The 8,196-nt window shown below is 46.6% G+C and overlaps 2 non-coding genes across 2 annotated transcripts; both read left to right on the top strand.

Moving 5' to 3' along the window:
- Positions 1 to 4,808: 4,808 nt before the first annotated feature.
- TRNAK-UUU (transfer RNA lysine (anticodon UUU)) lies at positions 4,809 to 4,882 on the top strand. Its single transcript has one exon. It is a non-coding gene; the product is annotated as a tRNA-Lys (tRNA).
- A 2,456-nt stretch (positions 4,883 to 7,338) lies between these two features.
- Positions 7,339 to 7,411, top strand: TRNAV-AAC (transfer RNA valine (anticodon AAC)). Its single transcript has one exon. It is a non-coding gene; the product is annotated as a tRNA-Val (tRNA).
- The last annotated feature ends 785 nt before the right edge of the window (positions 7,412 to 8,196 follow it).

The raw sequence follows: 8,196 nt of genomic DNA on the forward strand, positions 1-8,196 counted from the left end.
CTTTCTGGAATGTGTTTGCCTCCAAAGTAGCTCTTTTGTCATACAGGAGGCCTGCGATATGCAGGGGGTCAGATTAGAAGCTCTAATGGTCTCTTCTGGCCATAAAGTCGACTAATTTCTGAAAAACTGAGTGTAGCATTGGCAGCAGCGTCTGATATTTTCCTGTCTAGCCGGCTTGCTTCCTAGAACGAACGCTCCTTGAGTGGGTGATCCACAGGGAGTAGCTTAAACCTGCAAAGAGCCTGGCCAGGGGCAGGACATTAACACAGCAAGGGAGGGGTGTGGCAGTGACATCACAAAGGCCTTTTTCAGCACCTCAGACTATCGGTCAAAGGTGGTGGGGAGGTGGTGACCTCACAGAGAGATGCTGACATCATCCAGGCAGGACAGAGGCGAGGGGCCAGGGAAACCTCAGAGACCCCTGTGGCTTTGCTTCAGCAAGTCTCTTTCTCCAGGTCTCCTTGAGGACTGACAGAGTATTCGGGTTCACGGATGTGAGTGCCAGGAGGAACCTCTTTCGAGTTTTCTCCTTCCCTTGTAGTGATTTTACTAGAAAACAGCCATCCCTGTTTAGAAGGCAAGAGCCTCCTGGAGGTCTGAAACCTGTTCAGTCTGATCCATCTGGTGAGAGTTGAATTCTAGGCATTGAAAACACGAGCTTAAGGAGGCAGAATTTTATTCCACGCCTGGGATTTTGTCCCTTCGAATCACTGGGGACATTAGGGTTTGTCCTTTTTGTTTCACCTTTCCCTCCATCCATCCCTCCCTCCTTTCTCTTTGTCTCTTGCTTCTTTTGTCCTTTCTCCTGTTCCCCTCCCAACACCAGGGTGTGTGTGTGTGTGTGTGCGTGTGTTGCAGGGGAGTGCTCTGCAGCTCCCACTGTGGGTGGTCCATCCAAAACTGTGGGGCTGAAATAGTGCTCTGACAGTGATCCCCACTGGTGACCTGGCCCATCCTTTGTGCTCTCTGGTGAGAACCCTCAGCCTTCCCTCCTCAGGCTCTACCCTGATTGGCAGGGAGGAGACTCAGGTCCTTGTTGTTCTCTTTTAAGATCAAGGAAATAAGTCAGAACCAGTTCTATGTTTGACAAATTTTGCTGCTTCTCTGCATTAATTGTCTCTGAGCAGTTCATGATTCTGAGCAGTTCATTGCAGTTCTCCTCAAATACTTGCTGAATAATTACTGTGCACTGTTGTTGGTCTGGAGCTCATCTGAGAGCACTTTATTCAGGTCATTCAATGTCTGAAATTCAAGTTCCGATGGTTAGTTTGAAAATCAGGGCTCTTGGGTCCAATTCCCAACTCTGCCACTGACTTGCTGTGTGACATAAGACAAGTCCATTCTCCTTTTTCAGCCTTACCTTCTCCCTTTTTCAAGTAGAGATAATAATGATCTGCTCCTACCTACCTCACAGTGGGCGGAGGATGGGGATCCATTTGAGAGTGTCACTCGGAGTAGGGCATAGTATGAGGTGTCCTATCACGTTTACTCAGAGCAGATTAACACATAATAGAATAGCTGAAATAGTCTATTTGATTTGTATGTTTTTATTTTGAAATTGTTAAGAGCAGCAATGACTTAGCTCAGACTGAAGCATCTTATCTAATGTTTGAGATCTAAGTGTCTCCTCTTGTGTGCAACAAGACAATTTAACACACTGTGACAGACAGGAGATGCTTTTATTTTGCAACAAAATATTTTAGCAAAAACTTTTATCCCACTTGTTATGATTTCGAGAAACAAACTGGTTTTGTCTGAATTTCCTGACAGAAACAGTTGGAATGACATTTCCCCACCATCTCGATTCCTGGGCTCTATCCCTGCCTCTGGGGGGTTTGTTGTCCATTAGAACAGGAGTTGGAACTGATGGCTTTTCTTTATGGCTCTGCCACCGCTTTGCTTTGTAGGTCCTTGGGTAAGTCACTTCCCTTCTCTGGACCTCAGGCTCCCCTCATCTGTCCAATGGGAACAGGGACAGTTCTTGAACTCTGGGTGGTTGTGAGCCTGAGTGAGATAAGGGGCGTTAAAGCCCTCTGTGAAGGAGAAAAGGGAACTTCTCAGTGACTGGGGCTCCTCTCTGTATGGCCCCAATGGGGAAGGAAAGAGATCGTGTGGGGGAGAAGACAGGCAGAAGGGGTAAAATGGGGCTAAACCAGAAATGAGGAGATTTTCTTCCTGTTAAAATATCCTGGAGTCTCATGGCTGAAAAGTCGCATCTTTAGTTAGGTATGAACCAGCAGCCTTGCAATTACCAGGCAAAGGTGTGAACCACAGAGACTGATAATTGCCTGCTTCCCAGCTTTGCCTAAGAAGCAACTGCAGTGGTGCTACTGGTTAGTGCAAAAGGGGCTACTGCTGGGCTTATGAGTTCAAACCTTACCTTAAATACTGGTTTCTATTACCCCTGTAGCTTCCCCAACTTGTATTGCCCAATTCACATGGAAAGTACCCTACTAGGAAAAGGAGAATAAGTTCTGAAATGTGGAAGCTGATGCTCAGCTTGGAAATATCCACCCTCTGCTGCCATGAATTCCAGTAGATTGTTCACTGTCAGGGAAAATTGATCTATTAGCTGCCAGGAAAGGTGTCTGGGCACCATATCCCCCTGCTTCTTCCAGTGCACTCCTGGCTCGGTCACGGCTGCAGAAGGATTCTATATGCATTGAGTATGAATTTTTTCCAAGCCTTCTTAGCACAGCTGGTAGTGTCTCAGTCTCATAGTCTGAAGGCTTTGAGTTCAAACCTCTCAGAAGACAATGGTTTTTGCTCCCTGCTTCAAATTTTCTAAAGGAAATCAGAGAAAAGAGACTACAGGAGAGTGTTTTCTAGACACCTTCGCATCCATCTAACACACACACACACAGAATCTTCTAAGGCATTAACTTTTCCTTCTCTATAGAGTTTGTATTCTCCATAGAGCAAAATATATCAAAAACATGCAAGTCTAAACCTAATACAATATGAAACTCAATACAGATAAAATCTCACCCTCAGAGATCTTCCAATAAGCTTCTTTTGCAGACTAGGCTTATTTCTAGTCTGGGCCCAATCTTTTCACCTGGCGTAATCCTTGTTCCAGCTCAGGTGGTAGCTAGGGGATTTCTTATGACTGCAGCCACCTTTCTTCTGTTCTACCCCCTTATATAACTTTGGTACAAGGCAGGAATCTTTTGTCTCTCTCCTGGGGAAAAGCCCCAGGTTTAAGATGGATTCCTGTACCAGGTGACATGCTCACATGTCCTGTGAGACACCAAGGCTTCATTTTTCCTGGCCTGACTCACAGATGGTGCAGGACAGAGCCATCTACAGTCAATTGTCCTGGTTAATGGGAGCCATCAAGAGTCCAAACCACTATTAGTGGCCCACACTTTGCATCATTACAACAAGACCTCAGAGTTATTGTTCATATTTCTAGTTTCAGATACAAGAATGATCGGTTCATACACATACGATGAACACACACAGTCGATTATAAACTTTGTAATGCTACCTTACATGCATAAAGCATATTCCAGTTACATTATATTCACACTCATTAGCATATTTTAATAAAATCATATGGAGTGCAACGTCATAGCAGGGAAAGGGTTTTACTGCAGCACCTGGGAGCAGTTGAGTTTCATGTTCAGGCTGTGGTATGAGTTTCTCCAGGTTTCTCGTAAGCACACAGGGCCCTTAGCAGGTGCTCTCGATACAGGAATGGCCCAGACATGATAAAGTGATGGGAATTGCGTTTTCCTTTTTAATTTTTGTATTTCCAATGACATTTCTGTTTGTGATTTCGTTTTGCTTTGTATAACTGTGTTTTCTCCTGGATTTGCTATTTAACTAAAAAAAGAATAAGGCCTCAGGGGGCCGGATGGAGGAGCAGGCTGGGGCTAGGACTGCTAAGAGAGTGAAAGCATCAGGTTTTCTGTATTGTTTTCTGCCCTCATTTTCTGAGCAGTTTCTTTTCAGCATCAAATTTGCTCAGTTGGTAGAGCCTCAGACTTTTAATCTGAGGGTCCAGGGTTCAAGTCCCTGGTCAGGTAGAAGGACAATTCCCCAAGATTTTCAGAAGGCATCTCTTGAGGACTCTCTTTGACTTCAGTTTTTCCTTTTCAGAACTTGGCCTTTCCTAGGAAGGGCTCTTTACTGCTTGGGACTGAAAGTGCTACTTCCTCACCTGTCCACTGGCATTACAGTCTGGAGGAAGAAAGGCCTCTGGGCCTGTAACAAAGTGCTGTGTGCTGATTTTTTGAGCAAATGTAGGGCTGGCCAGAAAGGCATATTCCCACTGGGTATTCCCTGAGAGAAAAAATTGTCCTCACAGAGTCTTTCATGCCAGAAGTCAAGCTTTCTTGGCTGCTCCCATGGTGTAAGGGCTGGTATTCAGAGCTGTAAATCCTGAAATCAAAGTTCAAGCCCCTATAGAACTGGGGGATCCTTTCATTACCAGCTAATTATTCTGGGATTTCCAAAGCTTCCTCTTGCTCTCTTCAATGACATGGTAGCCTGTCTCTTGCCTGCTAGCTGTTGTGACTCGCACAAGAGGGCATGTTTGATCCCAAAGCAAGGCCCTCCCTTAGGCTCAGTCTGAATAGAGGTCAATGTAGCACTGCATGAGACAGGTCAATTTTATTTTGCTTTGTATAACTGTGTTTTCTCCTGGATCTGATATTTAACTAAAAAAAGAAGAATGTCTCTGGGTGCCACATGGAGAAGCAAGATGGGCCTAGGGCTGCTAAAGAAGCAAGAGTAGCAAATTTTCTGCCCTCTTTTCTTGACTAGTTTCTCTTCTGCATCAAACTTGCCCTTTTTTTCTATGAGCCTGGCTAGCTCAATTGGTAGAGCATCAGACTTTTAATCTGACAGGTCCAGGGTTCAAATTCCTGGTCAGGTGAAAAGGGGCGTTTCCCCATATGGTACTCCTCCAGCAACTGAAAAAGGCATCTCCTCAGGATGTTATTTCACAACAGTCACTTTTCCTCCAGGACTTGGTCTTTCCTAGAAAGGGCCATGTACTGCCTAGGGCAATTTCCTCACATGACCACTGGCCTCTCAGTCTGGATTAAGAAAGGCCTCTGGGAGTTGCAGCAAACTGTTACATGCCAACTTGGTGAGTAAATGCAGGGCTGCACCCGCAGGGTCATCCACACCAGAACTCAGCAGAGATCTGGGGGTTCCCTATTGGTCCCATGGTGTAAGAGCAGCCCTCAGGACTTTGAATCCTGCAATCTGAGTTGAAGTCTCAGTAGGATCTGAGGACAATTCCTGTGCGACCTAATCCTGCTGGGTCTTCCAAGGCTCTGTCTTGCTCTCTCAAATGATATGAAAGCCTGCCTTTTGCCTGCTAGCTGTTGTGACTTGAGCACAAGAGGGGATGTTTGATCCAGAAGGCTGGTCGTGCTTGGAGTCCTGTAGGTAGGGATGGGAGCTCCATTTCCTCTGAGTCCTGAAGCTGGGCTGCAGCCTGGCCTAGGAGGCAGCCCTATTGGTTGACCAACTGGCCCAAAGTCACTTGGGCGGTGTTGGTGTTCCCCAGGAATGCTGAAAGGCCTAAGGGAGGGAGGCTTAATACTCCTCCCTATCAGTCAGGGTGGAAGAGGAGGGCTGCAAGAGTGGGTAGGTTGATGAGCTGGGCCTTCTAGCATTTAGTTGGGTACATGGTGAGGAACGCAAACTGGGAGAAGCAGTTGCTGGCCTGTGAGGAATGGCTCAGCCGGTGGCGTAAGTAGACCTTGTAATTACCTACAAAGCTGTGATGCTCAAGACCTATCTTTCGTCTACAGGGAATTTCCTCAGCCATGTATTTCCCCCTGCTCCATGAGTACTGCTGAGGCTGAACATGATGACCTTCCACTTCTTGTGGGGCAATAGGATATCCCTACCTAGACAGGAGACGTGTGGCTTTTCTGCCATATTAGAAGAGAGGTTGGGCCTGGTGGGCTTTGAAGTCTTTTATGGCTTTACTTTTTTGTTTTTACATTTTCAGTGGGTGGCTCCCAAGCAAGAGTTGACTCACCTGATCTTTCTTTCTTCTCCTGCTCTTTCTCAGCAAGGGGAAGAAAAAGAAGCTCTCCTTCAAGCTGGAGTCAGAAGGACAACATAAGGATGACTTCCTGAGTTCCGGCTCCAGTCCTTTGCTCTGCCAGCTGACCCATCGAAGGGCTGCCATCACTTTCTCCAGGTTCGCCCATCGGTGTGTTCAGAATGGAGAGGGGTGACTAGTGGTGTTCCCCAATGGTGAGTCCTAGGACCAATCCTATTCAACTTAGTCATAAATGATCTGGAGAAAGGGGTAAACAGTGAGGTGGCAAAGTTTGCAGATGATACTAAACTGCTCAAGATAGTTAAGACCAAAGCAGACTGTGAAAGATTTTCAAAGAGACCTCACAAAACTAAGTGATTGAGCAAAAAAATGGCAAATGAGATGTAATGTGGATAAATGTAAAGTAATGCACATTGGGAAAAATAACCCCAACTATACATACAATATGATGGGGGCTAATTTAGTTACAGTTAATCAGGAAAGATATCTTGGAGTCGTCGTGGATAGTTCTCTGAAGACGACCATGCAGTGTTCAGCAGCAGTCAAAAAAGCAAACAGGATGTTAGGAATCATTTAAAAAGGGATAGAGAATAAGACAGAGAATATTTGCCCTTATATAAATCCATGGTACACCCACATCTTGAATACTGCGTATAGATGTGGTCTCCTCATTTCAAAAAAGATATACTGGCACTAGAAAAGGTTCAGAGAAGGGCAACTAAAATGATTAGGGTTTGGAATGGGTCCCATATGAGGAGAGATTAAAGAGACTAGGACTTTACATTTTTGAAAAGAGGAGACTAAGGGGGGATATGATAAAGGTATATAAAATCATGAATGATGAGGAGAAAGTGAATAAGGAAAAATTATTTACTTGTTCCCATAATATAAGAACTAGGGGCCACCAAATGAAATTAATGCACAGCAGGTTTTAAACAAATAAAAGGAAGTTCTTCTTCACACAGTGCACAGTCAACATGTTGAACTCCTTGCCTGAGGAGGTTATGAAGGCTAGGACTATAAGAGGGTTTAAAAGAGAACTAGATAAATTAATGGAAGTTAAGTCATGAATGGCTATTAGCCAGGATGGGTAAGGAATGGTGTCCCTAGCCTCTGCTTGTCAGAGGATGGAGATGGATGGCAGGAGAGAGATCACTTGATCATTGCCTGTTAGGTTCACGCCCTCTGGGGCACCTGGCATTGGCCACTGTTGGCAGACAGGACACTGGGCTGGATGGACCTTTGGTCTGACCCAGTATAGCCATTCTTATACTCTTATGAAGGGAGGGGCAGAGTCCTCTGACGGAGTTTCTGTAGTGTAGTGGTTATCACGTTTGCCTAACGCGCAAAAGGTCTCTGGTTCAAAACCAGGCAGAAACAAAATTGCTTAGTTTTCCCAGCTTCCCTGGCTGTCTAGCAAAGTTCCTACTGCTGCCACTGGCATGTACCTGTGATAAACCCAACCCCTGCAGGACAGAGGCTGGGGAAATGAGCTGAGAAAGAGCCTTGGCATCAGCAGAGGAAAGCTAGAGGATCTGGGTCAGTCACCTTTTGGAGCCTTGTGGCTTGGTCTCCTCTGCCCTGGGAGGTTGGCTGGTGGAGACCAGCTCTTCCTGCTGGCCTCCTTTGTGTGACTTGCCAAAGGAGGAAGTGAGGCAAGAATGGGGCAAAAGAGGAAAGTCGAGCTGAGGAAGGCAGGGCAGAAGCTGAGCCCCTCAGTGCGGCTAAGTGGGGTTAGTAGAGCGCCACCATTCATTCTGCAAAGTCTGGGGAGGTGCAGTTGGCTGCTGGGAGGTAGGATCCTGTGCCTGCCTCGTGGCTTCCCAAGGATGGCTACTTGCAACCCAGGAGAGGAAGGATGGTTCTGGGTGAAAGGAAGACAAGCAAAGCTCTGGGAGGAAATTTGGGTGTGGGGTGCGGGCTTTCTGCTTGGGGGTTGGGGTGCAGGAGGGGGTGGTGCTTACCCCGGGCACTGCAACTCCCGAAGTGACCAGTACACACAACCCTGTGACAGCAGCTCTCAGGTCAGCGGGGACAGTGAGTCTCCATGTGCTGCTACCTGCAGGCGCGGCCCCCAGAGATCCCATTGGCTGCAGTTCCTGGCTAATGGGAGCTGTGGAGTTGGTTCTCGGGGCAGAGGCAGCACATGGAGACACTCCCCCCAC

Source organism: Gopherus flavomarginatus, chromosome 6, assembly GCF_025201925.1.
Source record: "Gopherus flavomarginatus isolate rGopFla2 chromosome 6, rGopFla2.mat.asm, whole genome shotgun sequence".
Taxonomy (NCBI): Eukaryota; Metazoa; Chordata; order Testudines; family Testudinidae; genus Gopherus; species Gopherus flavomarginatus.